The sequence below is a fragment of the Aquarana catesbeiana genome, linkage group LG04 (assembly GCF_042186555.1).
Source record: "Aquarana catesbeiana isolate 2022-GZ linkage group LG04, ASM4218655v1, whole genome shotgun sequence".
NCBI classification, from domain to species: domain Eukaryota; kingdom Metazoa; phylum Chordata; class Amphibia; order Anura; family Ranidae; genus Aquarana; species Aquarana catesbeiana.
Genome location: NC_133327.1, coordinates 417470131 through 417493334, shown reverse-complemented (window position 1 = coordinate 417493334; position 23204 = coordinate 417470131). Strand labels below are relative to the sequence as shown.

General features: G+C 45.5%; 1 pseudogene; it reads left to right on the top strand.

The window, feature by feature from the left end:
- Positions 1 to 254: 254 nt before the first annotated feature.
- On the top strand, positions 255 to 387 carry LOC141141889 (U2 spliceosomal RNA; annotated as a pseudogene).
- Positions 388 to 23204: the final 22817 nt, after the last annotated feature.

Genomic DNA, 23204 nt, shown 5'->3' with positions numbered 1-23204 from the left:
AAAAAGTAAAATAAATATTTCTATTCTAATCTCTAGAAATCCATTTCTTTGAATGCTATCATCAACATTGGCTATCTCGCTCACCTGTCCTTATTTGCGAGGGCATTGAGCCAGAGCTGACCCCTGTGATTCCCCAGACTCCTGCCTTCTCCCCATGGCTTCTCCCCATGGCCAGAGGAGGAGGTCACGGGCCATGTTTCCCGCATCCTGCCACCATCTGATGCTGCCCCTGGTATGCTTCTTCAGGAGCAGCCATCGCTTCTCGGCCTTTTGGCTAAGATCAAGTGTAGTATCTGTTCTTATCAGTTTCCAGGAGGTGGCACTTGCTTCTGTCCCTGATCCATGGCGAGATGGAGATGGGATGGCGGTTGCTATGCAAAACCTGCTGGAGTAAAGGTGACCTGGACGGTTCGTAGCCGAAAGGGAAGCCTTCTGATGGGGATGGAGAACCACGGGGTCTTAACCTGGGGGGGTCAGGACCCTGGCCTTCTGGTTTGGATTGGGGCAGCTTTAGCTCCGGACAGTTATTCGGGAGAGAACGCTGGCTCCCCTTTCTCCCACCGGGGGAGCGGCCAGTATTTCCTGAATGTAATTAGGTAGGCGGGACGGAACGACGGTTAGGCCTGATGGTGAAGGGCTCTCACCAAGCTTCCAGGACTCCATGCCTTCCTGCCTGGGGTGAAAAAAAAAGAGGAGGGGAAGGCCGGAGGCCAGGTGGGACTTTAAATGAGGCAGTAGACAGATTGGAGTAAGATAAAAATGTGTACAAATTTATTGATGGAAAATTCTGGGTATACAACACATGTAAAGGGTTATGTGAGCATGCGCACAAGCCATAGCCTACATGAATGCATATGTATACAGACAGTCAAAAATAGTGTGTCTAACCATATATAACTGTAGCAGATGTACACTGTACAATAAATACATATATCTATACTGGGGAGCACAAAACACATGATGTAAAAAGTGAGTGTGAAAATAAAATAATGAGGTACATCAAAACATTAATAACTGTCAAATCCAATTAAAAGCCCAGTGGCTGCATCCTTGGTCCCCGACGCGTTTCTGTGAATACACTTCTTCAGGGGCGGATGCTACAGGATTTCTGAAATTACAAAGTATGAAGCCATCAAAGAATAGAAATAAATACAACCAGAAAGGACAATGTGTCAATTTCTGGGTACTCACGATGTCACCAGACTATGGTACAGGGCAGGGACTGGGCAGGGAATAGCTCTCCCCCAGAGCTGGGGTGGCAGGCAATCCAGCGCAAGACAGGCACACATCGGCATCATCCCCAAAGCACAAGCATCCTCTGCAAAACATAGCCAATCATGGGTGGGATGGTGGACCTAAAGTGGATGATGGAATCCATAGAGAAGGTCACAGTACTGACACTAAAGAGTAAGGGGAGTAGGAAGTTGTAGTATATTCATAGAGTGTTACCTTGAGGTGCTTAAAACCGAGGCTGACCAACGCTATGGCGTCTGTTCTGTTGTGGAGAGCAGAGGAGGGAAAAATGTGCCTGGGGCGACACCTAATATGCGTCCCGGCCATGCCGGTGATTGCCACCGACGTCACGCTGACAGGCCGGCGGTACGTGGGGCGGGGATCCCTGCTCACGGCAGCGACCCGCCCAGGCTGACGTCACTGCGTACAGCTACGCCGACACCAGATGGAAACCTATGCGCCCGCACAACGGCGCCAACTGGTGACGTCATGTGCGGGAGCACTGCGTGGCGCCGATGCGGTGTGTGTGCACCCGCCCGATCCCCCACACCAAACCAGCCCAAAGCAAAGGGGCGGATGTGGGGGGGATGGGGAAGGCACGCAGAGCGCATCGCAGCTCCGGGAAAAGAACAGCCTGGGGTGGGGGCTGCTGTGGTCTGGGCCGGTGGCCAGGGTTGGTCTTTGAAAGCCTATGGAGTAGTGCCCCTGGAGTGGCAGTCCAGGGGTGCCATAAAATCACTGTGAGTGGCAGTCACTTTGATTTGAGGCACCACGGTCACTGCACTATAGAACACGCTTTTTTAGCACCTGCCTCTTGGGCCGGGCCTTTTGGCTAGGACCAGAGGAATTTTTTATTCCTGGCCGGAGGGCCTGGTCATTGTTTTACACAATGGCTACCTTTTTCACTCTCCTCTCCACTATCCCTTCCCCACTTTCCTTTATAAATGTTCTTTTTTGATTGAATCCTATGTTTGTCACGTCTTGTACACGTTTGTCTCACTGTGTGATGAGTAAGGACAGGTCCTCAGGCCAGCCCTGAAAGTCTTGGGAAGGGGTGGACATGGCCTTCTGGCTTCGTTCGCCCTATCTCATGGGGTCTCCCTTCGGGGGAGCCCCACCTAGTACTTGGGTGGGTTCTGTTTCAGCAGACCCACCAGAGAACGGGGTCTGTCTGGTTTCGGCCAGATAGACCATTGTAAAGTACCTTTGTCCCCGTCTGGAGCCTAATGCCCCGGGGGATCAGGGAGTTGGCACGTCTGTGTACCTGTTGCACTTTTTTGTGACCACTCTCTATGTGTGTGCACATTTTTTTGGCACCGGGTGAAGTTTTTTGGGTGTGTTATGCACGCCATAGGCTTTCAATAAAAAAAAAAAAACAAGCAACAGCTGTTCCCACCTTCTACCCAGATGCCACTGGCACCTACTGCTATACCGCCTGGCCCAGCAACTGTCCCCGACGCAGTGCTTCAGAGGGTCCTCACAGAAGTTCGGAGGCTGGCAAGTGACAATAGAAGGATGTTAAGGAGGTTAACCTGGACCATTCAACTTGCAGCCAGGCAACAGACTGACCATATGGAAATTATGTTGGCCTGTGTAAACCAACAGCAGAACCAGGCAATTCCAAAAGCATTTGGAACTCTCTTTGCTGGAAGCAATTTCCAGGCACAATGCTCCATTGCCTGGGAGCTCGTCTGCTAGCACTCAGAGCAGCAGAGAACCCTCTCCTTCGCAAAACTGAGGGCTAGTTCTTTCTCTGCCCCAGGACCCAAGGCAGCCCAGCTCACCTTTTTGTTAATAGTTGTATATATGTATACGTGTTAACATACATGTTTTTTTTTTCTACTTTTGTTTGTGTAAATAAATAAATGCAAATAATTTTTGCCTAATAAAAGCATACTTTAGTGCTTATTTATTGATTATTATGTGATATTTTACACTTTACTACATATCTGGTTGCTTAATAATAACACACATGCTATCACACATGGTAATCAACTTAAACAGTTGAAAGAACATCCTAGTCAGTTGTCACCAACAACTTCATTTAGATTTAGCTAGGTATTATACTGCCTCACTGACCTTAGTATTCTCTTTCTTTTTCCGCATCATTATATGTTGTAGTTCAAAGTTGCAGTAACAGAAATGGAAATAGTATTAGTCGTGATGACTAATACTATTTCCATTCCTGTTATGCCGCGTACACACGAGCGGACTTTCTGGCAGACTTGGTCCGGCTGACTGGACTCCGTCGGACAATTCGATTGTGTGTGGGCTCCAGCTGACTTTTTTTTCCCAAATGTTTGACGGACCTATAAATAAAATATGTTTCAAATCTTTCCGACGGACTCGAGTCCGGTTGAAAAATCCGCTCGTCTGTATGCTAGTCCGACGGAGTAAAACCGACGCAAGGGCAGCTATTGGCTACTGGCTATCAACTTCCTTATTTTAGTCTGGTTGTACGTCATCGCGTACGAATCCGTTGAACTTTGATGTGATAGTGTGTAGGCAAGTCCGTTCATTCGGAAAGTCCGTTGGAAGTCCGTCGAAAGTCTGTCGGATAGTCCGTCAGACCAGTTCCGGACGAAAAGTCCGCTCATGTGTACGCGGCATTACTGCAACGTTGGACTACAACATATAATGATCTGGAAAAGTGTATAATTTTTCTATGCAGCTGTCTTGATTTTATGTTTGAAAGGAACATGCATCACTTGAGATTCCCTCTATGTATGGATACGTCTGATACCGGTATTGGATACGAGTCATTTTTTATCTGTACTCGTCAATACCAAATACCATTACATGCGTTCAGGTGCCGTGAGGGAGCTTGGCGCCGGCTTCCCTGCCAATCAAGGATCCGGGAGGCCTGGCTTCCTGATAAGCTGTGAAGCCGGTGTCATGCTTTCTAGCAGCACCTGGATGCACTGGAATGGTCTTTGGTATTGACAATGAGTACAGATAAAAAATTACTCGTATCCGTATACCGCTATCGTGAATCCCTACATACAAGTTTGCCATTATTCATACATCCTAAAAGATGTGTATGGTTAATACGTGCCTGAGAAATCTTCGACTTGTATGTGTCTGTCCTGATGTATCCTCATCCACTCATTCCAGTGGTACTTTTACTAAATTGGCAAATAAAACAAGAGTTACATAAATGAACGGAAATCAATGATCTATGGGGGAGTAAATGGGCAGTTGAGCAGGTTCTCACCTATTTATGACTCACGGCAACGCAATTACAGTCTTTCCTTCCTTGTCATGGGTGATGACTTTCCAGAGTGTCAACTTACAAGTGCCATGTTGCCAACACTGTGGCCTGGAGATTACATGAATATCTTGGTGGACTGGATATATTAGCAGCAAAATCTCCTTGCCACGATGTAGGTGCCATCAGAGGGTGGAAAGAAAAAACATTTTGGTGGTGGGAGTATAGGAGACTCGTAGTACCATTGTAGGCCTTCATTTTCCTGTGTCTGTATGTATATTAGCAGCAGACTCAGTATCACCACTATTTCCACCACCAGTACTACAAGTATAGGAGTAAGCAAGCAAGCAGCCTGGTTGGCAAGCTGCATAACAAAACAACCAAAACAACAACAGATTTAACTTAAAAAATACAAATAATGGTTTGTAACTAACTACTAACTAGGAGAAAATCCAATGGTATTATGTTTAAAGTGCACTGTTAAAATTATGAAAATGACTGGAATAATTTTATAACATTCTTTCTTAAAAGTACATAAATACAGCAGCTTGAGCCAGTTTTGACACCTGTCCAGGTAGTGAAACCCTGACAGAAGGCAATCCTCCAAGGTGCTGTTTGCACTCATGCGTGGTCTGTGCTTTCCTGATATATTGCATGACCATGTGCGCAGTCACACTGACTGCCTTCAAACGGTTTGCCTTTCACCTTCATGGTGCTGCATATACCGAACTTAAAGGGAATGCGTTCGCGTTCCAGTGTCCTAGGTATTCGAGATTTGCGAAGAAGGCAGGGGGAGTGGAAATAGCAGGACTATTGCAGCAGGTAAGTTTCACAAACTGAATGGTTTAAAGTTTTAATTTAAATGTACAAATGATACAGCTGTCCCATTTATTTATTATGCTACTAAATGACACAGTTGTCTCAAAAGGACAATTATTTAAGTTATACTACCAGATAAGTAGCTAAAACCTTGGGCAGTAAAATAGCAGGGCAGGAGGTATGAGGTGGGACTTAGTAGGGGATCATTCCATGCCAAATTATCACAAACCAAATGGAACTTTGTTTTCAACCTGACCATCTCAGATGTTCATTAAATTTGATAGGATGGTACAGGTTAGACATGCAGTAACTACCATATCTGGCATTTAAGCCCTCACGGAAATGGTCAGGATGGGACATGTGATGATTTCTGGCATATAAAGAGGACCTTAGGGGAGACGGTGGGACTGGGTCAGGTGGAGAATTGGAGATTATGTTACCATGGATGAGTATTATTTTTTTATGCAGCATAAAAAAATGGCGTGGTGGTCCCCCCAAAATCCATACCAGACCCTTATCCGAGCATGCAGCCCGGCCGGTCAGGAAAGGGGGTGGGGACGAGCGAGCGCCCCCCCGTACCGTACCAGGCCGCATGCCCTCAACATGGGGGGATGGGTGCTTTGGGGAAGGGGGGCGTCCTGCGGCCCCCCCACCCTAAAGCACCTTGTCCCCATGTTGAGGGCATGTTGCCTGGTACGGTTCGGGGGGGGCGCTCGCTTGTCCCCACCCCCTTTCCTGACCGACCGGGCTGGGTGCTCCGGGGGTCTCTTCTCCCTGCTCTCCGGCCTCTTCTCCTGCTCTCCGGTTCTTCTAGCGGGCTCCTCCGCTATCTTCTGCTATTTTGCCACTCTTGTGCTAGCATTGGCCCTGTCTTCTCCGTCGTCTTCTTCCCTCCGGTCTTCTTCCGATGTTGACACGACGCTCTCTCCCGCTGTAATGCTGTGTGCGTGGTGTGCAACGATTTATATAGGCATGGGGTGTGGTCACCGGGTGATGTCACCCGGTGACCCTGCCCCTTATGACGTCACAGTCCAGGGGCATGATGGGACTGTGACATCATAAGGGGCGGGGTCACCTGGTGACATCACCCGGTGCCCACGCCCCATGCCTATATACGTCGTTGCGCACCGCGCACATGGCGTTACAGAGGGAGAGAGCGTCGTGTCAACATCGGAAGAAGACCGGAGGGAAGAAGACGATGGAGAAGACCGGGCCAACACTAGCAAAAGAGCAGAAGATAGCGGACGAGCCCGGCAGAAGATCCGGAGACCAGGAGAAGAGGCCGGGGAGCGTGGAGAAGGGGCCGGAGAGAGAGGAGAAGTCGGAACAGACCCCCGAAATCGGAAGAGACCCCCGGAGCTGCCTAAATAATTACTTTAAAAACCTGTCTAGTGTGTTTTTTTATTGACACCTTTTTTCCCCCAGGTAAATGGGTAGGGGTGCGATGTACCCCCATACTCATTCACATAGGGTGGGGGGCCGGGATCTGGGGGTCCCCTTATTAAAGGGGGCTCCAGGATTCTGATAAGCCCCCCGCCAGCAGACCCCGACAACCAACGGCCAGGGTTGTCGGGAAGAGGCCATTGTCCTCATCAACATGGGGACAAGGTGCTTTGGGGTGGGGGGGCCGCAGGGCACCCCCCTTCCCCAAAGCACCCACCCCCCCATGTTGAATGCATGCGGCCTGGTAGGGTTCAGGGAGGGGAGCTCGCTCGTCCCCACCCCCTTTCTTGACCGGCCAGGCTGCGTGCTCGGATAAAGGTCTGGTATGGATTTTGGAGGGGACCCCCACACCATTTTTTTCGGCGTAGGGGATTCCCCTTAAAATCTATACCAGACCTAAGGGCCTGGTATGCTCTTGGAGGGGAATTCTTTGCTCGCGCTCCCTGCAATAAGAAAATGTGTTTTTCCTATTGCAGCCAGCGCGAGATGTACAGTACTCTGTTGATGGGATCGCACTGGAAACACATTCTCGCGGGCAGGTACTGTTTGTAAAGTGGAGTTCCACCTCGTTCCAACATCCTGTTTGAGGCAGTGCTCAACGAGGCCTGCCTTTCTCTTTTCCCGCCTGAGAAGATGGCTTTCACACTACGGTGGAAGTGACCAGCCATTTTGCGGCACGACTCTAAAAGTGCTGCTAACCTTCCACTGTTAGTGTTATCATCGAGAGCAGACCTAACGACTAGATGCAGGATGTGTGCACAGCAGCACAAACCAACAAATCTTCCATCACGGATAGCCTTTGTCATGTTAGCTCCACCATCACTGACAACGAATCTCATTTTGACATTAGTGCCTGCATGTTCCTTTAGCCACTTCCCTATCATTTTATGAAGTGCATTTAGAATATTCTGTGATGTGTGCTGCTGATCCATCACCTCAGCATGGAGGAGGAAGGAGTGCAATCCTGTCTTGTGCACTGTGGCAGCGACCACAGCACTTAAGGTTTTTCTTGACCTTGCAATTGTTTGTGGTAGTGGTTGTATATCTTGCGACACATTGGGCTGCCACCAATGGGCAGTCAAGAACACTAAGGCATGCTGGCCACTTGGAGCACTCCATAAATCAGTTGTAAAGTGAACTGATTGGCCAGCAGCCTTCCCCAGCAAATCCTTCAAAACCCCAACACATGACCGGTACAGCGAGGACACTACAGTTCTACTGAATGTGGTGCGTGAAGGGACCTGGTATAGTGGTGCCACAGCCTGCATCAGCTGCTTAAAGGGCTCCCCTTCCACAAAACTGAAAGAAGCCCCCCCAACAGCTATAAGTTGTCCAATGAGGCGCGTAAGTTTTTTCGGGACTGCTGTTTTGACATATCCCGGTAATGTAACCCACCAAAATGTTCAATAGTGGGCTGTATTTATTTATTTAGCATTTTAGTATGATCTGCAGCTCCAGAAGTGGCTGTGACTGTGACACTGCTGCTGGTAATAGTGGTGGTAGATGGGGCAGCCACACCCATTTCTTCCCTTAGCACCACTGCCCTATGGTGGCTAAGCATGTGTTGCTTCATCCCAGCGTTTGTGAGATGACCCAACAGTGTCCCATGGCTGACTTCTCTATTGCATAGTTTACATGTAGCTGTGCGGCCATCACCAACTGTCACAAAATTGCTGCCAAATTTTAGAACGACGGGTGCTGCCAATGTGTGGTGAAGATTTTTTAGAGAGAGTTTCCTCTTCAGCCGCAGATGCTAGAGCAAGTTGCTTAATTTTGGTTGTAGCCTGGCCTGCAGTGGCGTAGCGTGGGGGGTGCGGAGGGGGCCGTGGCCCCGGGCGCAACATTTAGGGGGGGCGCAATTCCGTGCCAGTGTGTGACTACTGGCTGCCTCCTCCTAAATTCACTGCCTGGTGTACCCACGCTCTGGCCGCCATTTCAGTCTCCGGCGCCCTGTGATTGGCCGTATGGGGTCATGTGCGGCGGCGCGGCTGGCCTATCCATGATCGCGGTACATCCTGGAGTCCCGCCTCTGCACATGTTCAGTCTTTGGCACCCTGTGATTGGGTAAATGGGGTCATGTGCGGAGGCGGGACTCCAGGAGCAAGCGCGAGCGTTAACAGGCCAGCCCCACCGCCGCACATGACCCCATACACCCAATCACAAGGTGCCGGAGACTGAACATGGCGGAGCGCGGGGGACACAAAAAGATTGTGAGCGCCGCTGTCTCCTCCTCCTGCTCCCCTCTGGACCGATGGGAAACAAAGAAGAAAAGGTAAGACTCCCTTGTGATGAGAGTCGTGTTGCTGGCCCGGGGGGGGGGGGGACACAGTCTGGGAAGAGGGAGCACCCAGCCAGAGAGAGTGAGTAGAAGAGCAGCTAGAGTCATGCAGTGTAGTAGGCAGTATAGGAATACTGTAGGTAGGATAGTGTAGTGGACAGTAAAGTAGTCAGTGCAGTATAGTGGACAGTATAGTTTAGTGGTCAGTGTAGTGGACCATATAGTGGTCAGTATAGTGGATAGCATAGTGCAGTGGACAGTATAGTATAGTGGGCAGTATAGTGGTCAATATAGTGTAGTGGACAGTATAGTATAGAGGTCAGTATAGTGGACAGTATAGTGTAGTGGGCAGTATAGTGGTCAATATAGTGTAGTGGACAGTATAGTATAGAGGTCAGTATAGTGGACAGTATAGTGTAGTGGACAATATAGTGGTCAGTATAGTGTAGTGGGCAGTATAGCGGTCAGTGTAGTGGACAGTATAGTGGTATAGTGTAGTGGGCAGTATAGTGTAGTGGACAGTAAAGTGGGCAGTATAGTGTAGTGGACAGTATAGTGGTCAGTGTAGTGGACAGTATAGTGTAGTGGACAGTATAGCGGTCAGTGTAGGGGGCAGTATAGTGTAGTGGACAGTATAGTGGTCAGTGTAGTGGGCAGTATAGTGTAGTGGACAGTATAGTGGACAATGTAGTGGGCAGTGTAGTGGATAGTGTAGTGGACAGTATAGAGGTCAGTATAGTTGATAGTGTAGTGGGTAGTGTAGTGGACAGTATAGTGGTCAGTGTAGTGGACAGTATAGTGTAGTGGACAGTATAGTGGGCAGTATAGTGTAGAGATCAGTATAGTGGACAGTATAGTGTAGTGGGCAGTATAGTGGTCAGTATAGTGTAGTGGGCAGTTTAGTGGTATAGTGTAGTGGGCAGTATAGTGTAGTGGGCAGTATAGTGGACCGTATAGTGTAGTGGGCAGTATAGTATAGTGGTCAGTGTAGTGGGCAGTATAGTGTAGTGGACAGTATAGTGGTCAGTATAGTGCAGTGGTAAGTATAGCGGACAGTAAAGTATAGTGGACAGTGTAGTGGTCAGTATAGTGTAGTGGGCAGTTTAGTGGTATAGTGTAGTGGGCAGTATAATGTAGTGGGCAGTATAGTGGACCGTATAGTGTAGTGGGCAGTATGGTATAGTGGTCAGTGTAGTGGGCAGTATAGTGTAGTGGACAGTATAGTGGTCAGTGTAGTGGACAGTATAGTGGTCAGTATAGTGCAGTGGTAAGTATAGCGGACAGTAAAGTATAGTGGACAGTGTAGTGGTCAGTATAGTGGATAGTGTAGTGGACAGTATAGAGGTCAGTATAGTGTAGTGGACAGTATAGTAGTCAGTGTAGTATAGTGGTCAGTGTAGTGGACAGTAGAGTGTAGTGGTCAGTATAGGAATCAGGTTGGTTAGTACTATTGTAGGAAGGGAAGGGACAGGACTCTGGGAGTGCTAAAAGTCCGCAGGTTGGGGGGGCGCAAATTACTTGCCTTGCCCCGGGTGCTGACAACCCACGCTACGCCACTGCTGGCCTGTGCACTTTGCTATGCTGCTGTGTTTTTGTGATAAAACGGGAGGTGGCCTCATGTCAGGGATAGTGAAGGAGGTTACTTGACTTACAGTTGTGCTGGTAGCTCTAATGTTTATGGGAGACTCAACCAGAACAGGAGAGGCAGGTGCCACCGGTGCTGTTCTTTCAGGGGAATACAACAGTGGGGAATCAAATTTATTTTAGGAAGGGGAATGTTCTATTGCATAAATATTTGGTTCCTGATAGAGATTAAAAGGTAAGCTATAGCCAGCAGCCGAAGGAGATGGCCGCATAAGGAGAGAGCTGCGTGTTAGCCAGCTGCACCGGCCCGTACACAGCGACTGTCATAACCGGCAGACACACACCGAGAACCCCGCAGTACCGCTCCAGCGATGGGTAAGAGAAAACCCCCAGGGGGACCCCGTAAACTGATGGACTTTTACCCTTCGGCTAGCACGCCAGAGATCCAAGATGGCGCCGCCGCTCACAGGCAGCAGCGCGCCAGGCAGACTGACTCCAAAGGAAATAGGAGAGACAATAGCAGACCCCGTCCTTCTCTCCAGGCCACAGCAGCCGCTCATCCACCTGCAACACCCCATCTCAGAGCCCACAAAAAGCAGCTCCTAAGCGTTCCTCTGCCCATACCTATGCAGGGGAAAGAAATGAGGAGGACTATACATCCCATAACAGCACTACTGAGTTTAATGATCAGATTCAGGAGTTCCCAACGTCTGGACAGCCCCTAAGTGACACTACAATGAAAGAGATGCTGGTCTCATTGCGGGGGTCCATGCACAGGGATCTCATGGACTGCATATCACAATTAAATAACCGATTGGGGAGAGAGTTAGCCATGTGGAGGACAAGATGGCAGAATTTACAACAGCACATAACGAATTAGTGGACGCCCATAATGAAAAAGATGAGGAGTTAGAAGCCCTAAAAAACAAAATGGCGGATTTAGAGGACAGGTCCCGCAGAAATAATATAAAACTGAGAGGGGTACTGGAATCTGTACCCCCTTCTGAACTCCGGAGCTATGGTCAGCAACTAATTCAAGACCTACTCCCAGACACGCCAAACGGGGAAATTACTGTAGATCGGGCCCATAGACTACCTAAGCCGCAATATCTAAAAAATACCCCATGACGTCATAGCTCGCATACATTTTTTCCATGTCAAAGACGACTTAATGCGTTTTGCAAGACAAAACTCCCCATTACCCAATCCTTACTCGGGTATCGCTATATATGCTGATCTCTCCCAGCACACAATGCTGGCAAGAAAAAAATTAATAACGCTAACGAAGTTACTACGTAATAACAAACTTCCATACTCTTGGGGCTTCCCCACGAAACTCCTTGTAACTAAAGATGGTCGTACATATGCCATTAGATCTCTAGAAGAGGGTCTTCAACTTACAAGAAAATGGGGGCTTCTCCCAACTGACGACGATGATACCCTCACTACCAAAACCCCTAGAGGTATATCACCAGAATGGAAATCAGCCAACGACACTTGACTGTTTTCTCATACATCAGAAATTAACAACATACTTGATGTTTGCTAACCTAGATCAAGGGTCGAAGCTGGCTATTAGGAGCCTGTACCCCCAGGTGTTCCTATGCGATTTTACTCGCGCTTCGAGGAAAATTTCCTGACTTTTTTATGTTTTGTTTTTTGTTTGAATGTTGACGTTTTCCATTTTTTCTTTTTTATTCTACCACCGACAACCGCCCACGGCGAATCTGAGGACAACAATCTGGAGTCTAATTCTTCTGTGCAGCCACTTCTTTTGAACAAGCATCCTTCACTCAAGGTCACGACATCTTTAATCAAAGGTACCTTCATGTATTACTTCACAACTCAAGTTTTGAACGCATCTACACATAAGAATTTTTCCCTACAAACCGATGGTTCTTAATTTTGTGACTATCAACGCTCATGGTCTCAACAGTCCCTTCAAAAGGAGGGCTATGTGGCAGCAAGCGAATTCTTTAAAGAGCGATGTGTTATGCATCCAAGAAACTCATTTTGTCCAACAGAAACACCCTATATGCAAGGACAGAAAATTTCCTCACATTTTCACGGCTTCAGGCCCAAAGAAAAAAGGAGGAGTGCTGATCGCTATTAACCAGACTGTAGCATTCAAATTGCATGATATAGTAAGTGATAACGCAGGAAGATATATTATACTAGTTTGTGAATTAAACAATACTATGTATACTATCATTAATATATATGCTCTGAATTGCAAACAATTATCTTTTTTGAATGCCCACAAAAAAAAGGTTGAGAACATCAAAAAAGGCTTAGTATTGTATTGTGGGGATTTCAACTGTGTTCCTAACAAACAACTAGACTGTTCATCCCCACAAAAATCTATGCGTACTGAACTCCAACCCTTTTTACACTCTTCTAATCTGTATGATGTATGGCGTTGCGTCAATTCAGGAGAAAGAGATTTTACTTACTACTCAGCTCCTCATAAGTCATATTCCAGAATCGACTTATTTGTAGCTGACCTAGCTTGTCTTAATAATGCAGTATCCGCTAAAATCCATCCAATTACTTGGTCTGATCACGCTCCCGTTTCCCTTTCGATTAAAGAAAAAAAATGCAGCGTCACCTATACATCTGTGGCGAAACAACATATCAATTCTGAATAATCCTAAACACAGGGATGGTTTGCGTAATCGGATCAAAGAGTTCTTTCAATTTAATGACACTCCGGATACGAATATTTTCACGTTGTGGTGTGCGCACAAAGCATACTCTTGCAAACAGCATCAAGGGAAAAAAAAAGGAAATTAAAAACATTCACCACATTAATGGCTAAACTTACATCTCTCGAACAACAGCACAAAGCAAACCCTTCCCCCCAGATAAACACAGAGCTAACTCAAGCTAGACAAGAGGTTAGGGCTTATTTAATTTTAGAACATCAGCTACTTCTGCAAAAATTTAAAGCTACACACTATACCCAAGGAAACAAGGCTGGCAAATTTTTAGCAGGCCAATATTCGCAAAAAACAACAAAAATCTAAACTTTCCCATATTATAGATCCTATTATGTCACAAACAGTATACCACCCTAAGGACATAGCAAATGCATTCTGTGGCTACTATAAACAACTATACAATTTGAAAGAAGACCCCTCAACGACACAACCCACCGACATAGGGATTAATGCTTTTCTCCAATCAGTTAATCTTCCTTCCCTAAATAGTGACCAATTAAGTTATTTAAATTCTGCAATATCAGATAAAGAAATTGCTCAAGCTGTTCAATCCCTACCCCACAACAAATCACCTGGTGCCGACAGCTTCTCGGCAGAATATTATAAAGCCTTCTCCAATATTTTAGTGCCATATATGAATAAGCTTTTCCAAAAAGCCTCTACTGACAGCTTATTTACGGAAGAAATGCTCCAAGCCGTTATTGTAGCCCTCCCCAAACCAGGGAAAAAACCAGAAGCCCCACAAAGCTTCAGACCCATATCCCTACTCAACACAGATTTAAAAATATATTCAAAAATTTTAGCTAACCGCTTAGCGGAAGTAACTCCTTACCTAATCAAAGCAGATCAAGTAGGCTTTGTGAAAGGGAGACAAGCCCCAGATGGAACTCTTAGGATGTACAACCTCCTCAAAATAGCAGAAACGCGAAAGGTGCCCACAGTGTTCCTGACATTAGATGCCGAAAAGGCATTCGATCGGGTTCACTGGGGGTACCTATTAGCGACACTCACTAAGTTCGGTCTTAAAGGTCCTATCTTGTCATCTATCTCAGCACTCTATACAGTCCCAACTGCACAAGTTTATACCTCTAATGCCATGTCTGACAAATTCCATATAACAAATGGGACCCTCCAGGGCTGTCCCCTATCACCACTGATTTTTTCGCTGGTGATGGAACCCCTGGCGGAGACCATCAGAAAGGACATTCACATCAAGAGCATTAAAGTAGCAGATATGGATCACGGGATAGGATTATTTGCTGATGACGTGGTATTGACGCTAACCTCACCAACCACATCTCTTGACACAACTCAACAAATTCTTAGTGATTTTGTGAAAATTTCATATTATAAACTTAATATCAGGAAATCTTCGATTCTCCCTATACACATTAATAACCCTAGTCTTAAAAAGTTAAAAACTGAATTCCCTTTTGTGTGGGCTCATAAATATTTGAAATATTTAGGGATAAATCTTTCCTACCCTTCTAGCTCTGTGTATGACCATAACTACCCTTCCTTGTTAAACACAATAAAAAATGATCTTGAACATATCTCCTTACACGAACTCTCATGGATAGGGAGGATAGCCGCTTTTAAAATGACCGTCCTGCCAAAAATATTATATTATTTCCGCACTATCCCTATCATCTTGCCTGATCACTTTTTTATCACAACTGATAGAATACTAAGGAAATTTGTATGGGCTGGTAAAATAGCAAGACTTTCATACTTTACGTTACAAAAACAAAGACAGAAAGGTGGAACGGGTTTCCCCAACATACGCAACTACTACGTAGCAGCGCTACTGGACCAGGCCAAATCTTGGTTCGACCAGACAACAGACAAACTGTGGGTGCAAATAGAAAAAACAATAGTTCAAAACAGAGACCTTCCATCACTTCTATTAGCCACATTAACAAACAGACCATTATTTCATCCCAACTTTCCCTCTATAAATGCAACAGTCAAAGCATGGAAAACATTTAATGCACATACTGATAGTAGCAAAGCCGTACAAAAGAGAGTAATTACCTTAGGCATGTACGAATACCTTATCCCTTCCTTAAAAATAAACGAAAAAAGCTTTTTGAAAAATATGACATATACACAATTCAAAGCTAAAAGTCCAGCAACACCTACATACGCAACTATCCAGCTACACCACTATCATATTAAATACCCAAACTCCTTTCTTTGCCATAGTCCTGAACCTCTTTCAACAAACCTAAAGGCCTTTCATGGTTCTACAAAAATTTGCAAAACACGCACAGTCAAACTTAATCTGTTGGCATGATAAACTGGGAAAGAGACTTTAAGAGTAAATTTGCTTTAACTGAATGGAACAAAGCTATTCAAGCTAACCATTTATATTCCCATTGTACTAATCACTGGGACATGTCCCTTAAATTGTTATATAGAAGCTACCTAACACCGATGAGAATCTCACAAATCTTTAATAGTTCCGATATACTATGCTGGCGGAATTGTGGCACTAAGGGAACGATATTCCACATATTGTGGGAATGTAAATCAGTGAGAAGCTTCTGGAATTCGGTTTTCTCTCTACTAGCAAAAATCATTGGAATTGTCCTTTCCCCCAATCCTGCATTAGCTCTTCTCAACTAATAGGAATAGATAATATACCTATAAAGTATAGACGTATAACTATTCATATATTAATAGCAGCACATCTATCTATCACTTCAAAATGGAAATCAGATATTATACCAAATACTAGTGAAGTAATACACAGAGTGAATACTCACTACCTGTATGAAAATTTTTTCACCTATTCAGTTAATTCAATGGCAAAACTACAGAGTGAATGGGCTCCATGGTGCGCAAGACTTCCAGAGACTTCTCATAGATAATCTGATATAGACATACTAACCATACTATTATCTGGTGGTAAAATGTTGTCACTGCAGTTTTATGTTTGGTTTTGCGTTTCTTTATTTTATAATTTCTATAGCTTTTGTTTTTTTTTTTTTTTTCTCCTAATCCCAGTCCCATCCTTGTTAATATAAAGAAAACAAGTTTGAATTACTCGATTTGACTCAGCTAAAAGTTAATATATAATAAGTGTACAACGTGATATGTAGAATTAAATGTTGGATGCATTTACAGAAAGAACTAAGGAATGATACTTGTAACAGTATACGGTTGTACTGATTTATTGTTGTTAATATGAAAATCTTAATAAAAAACAATGAAACAGAAAAGGTAAGGTATAAGCCGAATCTTCCATGTTTGTGAAGGAGGATTTATCACCATCAGATGTTGAGGGGTCCTGCTGAATTCCCTTTTCTCTCGGATAGCTAATGGGAAATGTGACTAAAAAATTTCCCTCATTACTTCTATGACCTGCAGATGTAATTTTTTCAGTGGTGATGGTGGTGCCAATGGGAGTGGTGGAAATATGAGCTCGCAAAATGTCTTGCTCATATTCTATTTCACTTTTAGGCTGCTTAACCACTTGACGACCGCCTCACGCCGATGTACGTCGGCAAGGTGGCACGGACAGGCAAAATCACGTACATGTACGTGATTTGCCTTCCGCGGGTGGGGGGTCCGATCGGTCCCCCCCCCGGTGCCCGAGGCGGTCGCCATTTCTTCCCGGGCGATGAGAGGTGAGGGGGAGGCCATCCATTGTTGGCCACCCCCTCCCGATCGCTCCCGGCGAATGAGAATGCTTCCTTTCCATCTGTAATGTAAACAGAGGGAAAGGAAGTGATGTCATCCCTCATCGAGCCGGTCTTTTCATCGCGGCACCGAGGAGAGAAGACATCAAGTAAGTCTGCACAACACTACACTAACAGTAGAACACGCCAATCACACTTGTCACCCCCCATCACCCCCCGATCACCCCCCGATCACCCCCCTGTACCCCCTGTCACTCTGACACCAATAGCATTTTTTTTTTTTTTTTTGCATTGGTGTCAGTTTGTGTCAGTTACAAGTGTTAGGGCAGTTAGATTAGCCCCCTTTAGGTCTAGGGTACCCCCCCTTAGGTCCAGGGTACCCCCCTAACACCCCATAATAAAGGTTAACCCCTTGATTACCCCCCGTCACCAGTGTCGCTAAGCGATCGTTTTTCTGATCGCTGTATTAATGACACAGGTGACGCTAGTTAGGGAGGTAAGTATATAGGTTCGCTGTCAGTGTTTTATAGCAACAGGAACCCCCATATACTACCTGCTAAAGGTTTTAACCCCCTGATTGCCCCCTAGTTAACCCTTTCACCAGCGATCACCGTATAAGTGTTACGGGTGACGCTGGTTAGCTAGTTTGTTTTTTGTAGTTTATTACAGTTTATTACAGTTTATTATAGTTTTAGGGCACCCGCCGTTTATTACCCTATAAAGGTTTAACCCCCTAATTGCCCGGCAGTGATATAAATTACATTTTTAGGATCAGATAAGGTCTGCGTCACCCCAGGCAGCGTCAGGTTAGCGCCAGTACCGCTAAAACCCACGCACGCAGCATACACCTCCCTTAGTGCTATAGTATCTGAACGGATCGATATCTGATCCGATCAGATCTATACTCACCAGCAGTTTAGGGTTCCCATAAACACAGTGTTAGCGGGATCAGCCCAGATACCTGTTAGCACCTGCGTTTTGCCCCTCGGCCCAGCCCTGCCCAGCCCACCCAAGTGCAGTATCGATCGATAACTGACACTTACAAAACACTAAGCACACATAACTGCAGCGTTCGCAGAGTCAGGCCTGATCCCTGCGATCGCTAACAGTTTTTTGGTAGCGTTTTGATACAGTCGCTGACAGTCAGGAGCTTTTTTGCCTGTGAGTCTCACTAGTGTACCCCTAAATTTAGAGCCCAAAATGGCAAATCGAAGGTACACTAGTGAAGAGGCCTACACGTTTCTGAGTATGACAGATAGTGAAGAGGAAGTCACTCATCTGTCAAGTTCAGGCTCAGAATACGAACCTGTAGAGGACAGCGGCTCCATGACAGATAGCTCTGACGACAGAGTTGTGGTCCCTGCTAAGGTCATGCGTACCAGACCCCAATCTTCTTCTGTCCTTGAAGTGCAAGAACCACAGGGCTCTCGTATGGAGCAGAGAAGTACTAGCGCCGCTATTCCTTCTGGTGAACTGGCAAGCACCAGCGGCCTAGTACACCCTGGTCGTACATCCAGCACTGCAGTATCACGTGGTGACGTGGCGAGTCCCATAAGTGCAGTTCAAGCTGGCGAGGTGGCAAGCACTAGTAGTGTCCCGCTGCCACCAAGAAGACAAAGACAGGCCCGTCGTGCCCATAGTGCCCTTCCTGCTGCATTCGCCAATCCAAATTGGGAACCCACCACTTCTGCAGCACCCATACTTCCCCCTTTCACTGGCCAACCCGGAATTCAGGTGGAAACAGTTGACTTTACGCCACTGGATTTTTATTCACTGTTTTTCACCGAAGATCTCTATAGATCTATTGTGGACCAAAGCAATTTATACGCTGGTCAACACATCGCCGCTAATCCCCAGTCCTCCCTTGCCAGAGATTGGAGACCAATTACGGTCTCCGAATTTAAGACCTTTCTGGGCCTTTCCCTCCTCATGGGGTTAAATAAAAAGAGTAAGTTGCGGTCATATTGGTCCACTGACCCAATTTACCATTCACCCTTGTTCTCTGCTTCCATGGCCAGGGCACGATACGAGCAGATTTTGCGGTTCATGCACTTCAACGACAATGAACTCTGTCGTCCTTGTGGAGACCCTGCATACGATCGGCTCTACAAAATTCGGCCCCTCGTAAACCACTTCAACCAACGTTTTGCAGACTTGTTTACCCCCCATCAAGTTGTCTGCGTTGATGAGTCCCTGATTAAATTTTCTGGCCGCTTGTCATTCAAACAGTACCTTCCCAGCAAGCGTGCCAGATACGGGGTCAAGATGTATAAGCTCTGTGACAGGGCCACAGGCTATACATATAGTTTTATGGTTTACGAGGGCAAAGATAGTCACGTAGAGCCGACAAACTGCCCTGACTACATAGGAAGGGCTGGCAAGATAGTGTGGGACTTGGTGTCACCCTTATTCGGAAAGGGGTACCACTTGTACGTGGACAATTATTATACGAGCGTGCCACTTTTTAGTCACTTGTTTGATCAGCAGATTAGGTCGCACGGTGCCACATGCTCCAATCGCCGGGGCTTTCCCCAGCGGCTTGTAGATTCCCGTCTTAGGCTGGGGGAGAGAGCCTGCTTGAAGTATAATAATTTGCTCGCTATGAAGTGGAGGGATAAGAAGAATGTTTTCGTTCTCACCTCCCTTCATGCAGACACGACGACCCAAATTCCTACGGCGACTGGTGTTGTGGAGAAACCCCTCTGTGTCCACGAATACAACCTTAATATGGGAGGGGTGGACCTCAACGACCAGTTGTTGGCGCCGTACCTAGTTGCCCGTAAGGCCAGACACTGGTACAAAAAAGTGTCTGTTTATTTATTTCAATTGGCTTTGCTGAACGCTCATGTGCTATACAGAGCTTCAGGACAGACTGGATCCTTCCTTAAATTCCAGGAAGAGATCGTCAGAGCCCTTCTGTTTCCAGACGGTGCTCTACCTCACCTTCCCCAACCAAATGCAGTAAGCCGGCTGCATGAGAGGCATTTTCTTTATGCCATCCCGAGTACCCCTACCCAACGAGCCCCCCAAAAAAGATGTCGTGTCTGCAGCAAGCGCGGATTTAGGCATGACACCCGGTCTTATTGTCCCTCCTGTCCTGGCAATCCTGGTCTTTGCATGGGTGAATGCTTTGAACGCTACCATACATTAGTTGAGTATTAGCGTAGGGTTCAGCACTGCACAGACTAGGCACACTAACACAGGGTCTCCCAAGATGCCATTGCATTTTGAGAGACCCAAACCTGGAACGAGTTACAAAAGTTAAAAGTTACTAAAAAAAAGTGTAAAAAAATAAATAAAAAAAAAATAAAAAAAAAATAAAAACACAAAAAAAATATAAAATAAAAAAACCAAAAATAGTTGTTGTTTTATTGTTCTCTCTCTCTCTATTCTCTCTCTATTGTTCTGCTCTTTTTTACTCTATTCTATTCTGCAATGTTTTATTGTTATTATGTTTTACCATGTTTGCTTTTCAGATTTTTTATACTTTACCGTTTACTGTGTTTTGTTGGTAACCATTTTATTGTTTACAGGTACGCCATTCAGTTGCAGCGCGGATTTATTTATCTTGACAGCAACAGCGTTTGCTCCCACGATATATAAAGCCGTGACTCCAGCGCTGTCGGAGGTGATTTCACCACCACAGTTACATACTTCAGAATATATGCCGAAGCGTGGGGGCAGCAGTGGGTGGAGGAGCAATTTGCTCCTGCCTTTTGCGGGAGGATGCCCCCATGCTTCGGCATATATATATTTTAGGCACAGGTTGCGTTAAATGTTTTATTTTTTACTATGTTTTTTTTTTTGTATTTGCTTTGCAGGTATGGTAAGTCTTACTGTTATACTGTAATGTTACTTTGTTTTATTGTTAACCATCATTTGCTTAGCAGGTACGCCATTCAGTTGCAGCGCGGATTTATTTATCTTGACAGCAACAGCGTTTGCTCCCACGATATATAAAGCCGTGACTCCAGCGCTGTCGGAGGTGATTTCACCACCACAGTTACATACTTCAGCATATATGCCGAAGCGTGGGGGCAGCAGTGGGTGGAGGAGCAATTTGCTCCTGCCTTTTGCGGGAGGATGCCCCCATGCTTAGGCATATATAAATGGTGCATGTATGCCCATCATTAGAAGTGGGTGGATGAAGGGAGGTATTCTAATGGTGGGCATACCCACCGATCAATATCTTTTTTTCGTTCAGCCCACAGGCTGCATGAAAAAAAAGTTTACAATATATGCCTAACAAGGACCAGCAACGTACTGGCATGTTGCTGGACTTTGAGTGGTTATACCAGAATGATGCCTGCAGGTTTAGGTATCATCTTGGTATCATTATTTTCAGCCAGCGGTCGGCTTTCATGTAAAAGCAATCCTAATGGCTAATTAGCCTCTAGACTGCTTTTGCAAGCAGTGGGAGGGAATGCCCCCCCCCACTGTCTTCCATGTTTTTCTCTGGCTTTCCTGTCCCAACAGGGAACCTGAAAATGCAGCCGGTGATTCAGCCAGCTGACCATAGAGCTGATCAGAGACCAGAGTGGCTCCAAACATCTCTATGGCCTAAGAAACCGGAAGCTACGAGCATTTCATGACTTAGATTTCGCCGAATGTAAACAGCGCCATTGGGAAATTGGGAAAGCATTTTATCACACCGATCTTGGTGTGGTCAGATGCTTTGAGGGCAGAGGAGAGATCTAGGGTCTAATAGAGCCCAATTTTTAAAAAAAAGAGTACCTGTCACTACCTATTGCTATCATAGGGGATATTTACATTCCCTGAGATAACAATAAAATTAATAAAAAAAAAATAAAAATGAAAGGAACAGTTTAAAAATAAGATAAAAAAGCAAAAAAATAATAAAGAAAAAAAAAAAAAGCACCCCTGTCCCCCCCTGCTCTCGCGCAAAGGCGAACACAAGCGTCGGTCTGGCGTCAAATGTAAACAGCAATTGCACCATGCATGTGAGGTATCACCGCGAAGGACAGAACGAGGGCAGTAATCTTAGCAGTAGACCTCCTCTGTAAATCTAAAGTGGTAACCTGTAAAGGCTTTTAAAGGCTTTTAAAAATGTATCTATTTTGTCGCCGCTGCGTGTTTGTGCGCAATTTTAAAGCATGTCATGTTTGGTATCCATGTACTCGGCCTAAGATCATCTTTTTTATTTCATCAAACATTTGGGCAATATAGTGTGTTTTAGTGCATTAAAATTTAAAAAAGTGTGTTTTTTCCCCAAAAAATGCGTTTGAAAAATCGCTGCGCAAATACTGTGTGAAAAAAAAATATGAAACACCCACCATTTCAATCTGTAGGGCATTTGCTTTAAAAAAATATATAATGTTTGTGGGTTCAAAGTAATTTTCTTGCAAAAAAAAATAATTTTTTCATGTAATCAAAAAGTGTCAGAAAGGGCTTTGTCTTCAAGTGGTTAGAAGAGTGGGTGATGTGTGACATAAGCTTCTAAATGTTGTGCATAAAATGCCAGGACAGTTCAAACCCCCCCCAAATGACCCCTATTTGCTGAGAGGCATGTCGAGTCCATGGAATATTTTATATTGTGACACAAGTTGCAGGAAAGAGACAAATCATTTTTTTTTTTTTTTGCACAAAGTTGTCACTAAATGATATATTGCTCAAACATGCCATGGGAATATGTGAAATTACACCCCAAAATACATTCTGTTGCTTCTCCTAAGTATGGGGATACCACATGTGTGGGAATTTTTGGGAGCCTAGCCGCGCACGGGACCCCGAAAACCAAGCACCGCCTTCAGGCTTTCTAAGGGCGTAAATTTTTGATTTCACTCTTCACTGCCTAGCACAGTTTCGGAGGCCATGGAATGCCCAGATGGCACAACCCCCCCCCCCCCAAATGACCCCATTTTGGAAAATAGACACCCCAAGCTATTTGTTGAGAGGTATAGTGAGTATTTTGCAGACCTCACTTTTTGTCACAAACTTTTGAAAATTGAAAAAAGAAAAAAAAAAAAAATTTTTCTTGTCTTTCTTCATTTTCAAAAACAAATGAGAGCTGCAAAATACTCACCATACCTCTCAGCAAATAGCTTGGGGTGTCTACTTTCCAAAATGGGGTCATTTGGGGGGGTTTTGTGCCATCTTGGCATTTTATGGCCTTCAAAACTGTGATAGGTAGTGAGGAGTGGAATCACAACTTAACGCCCTTAGAAATCCTGAAGCCGGTGCTTGGTTTTCGGGGCCCTGTATGCGGCTAGGCTCCCAAAAAGTCCCACACATGTGGTATCCCCGTACTCAGGAGA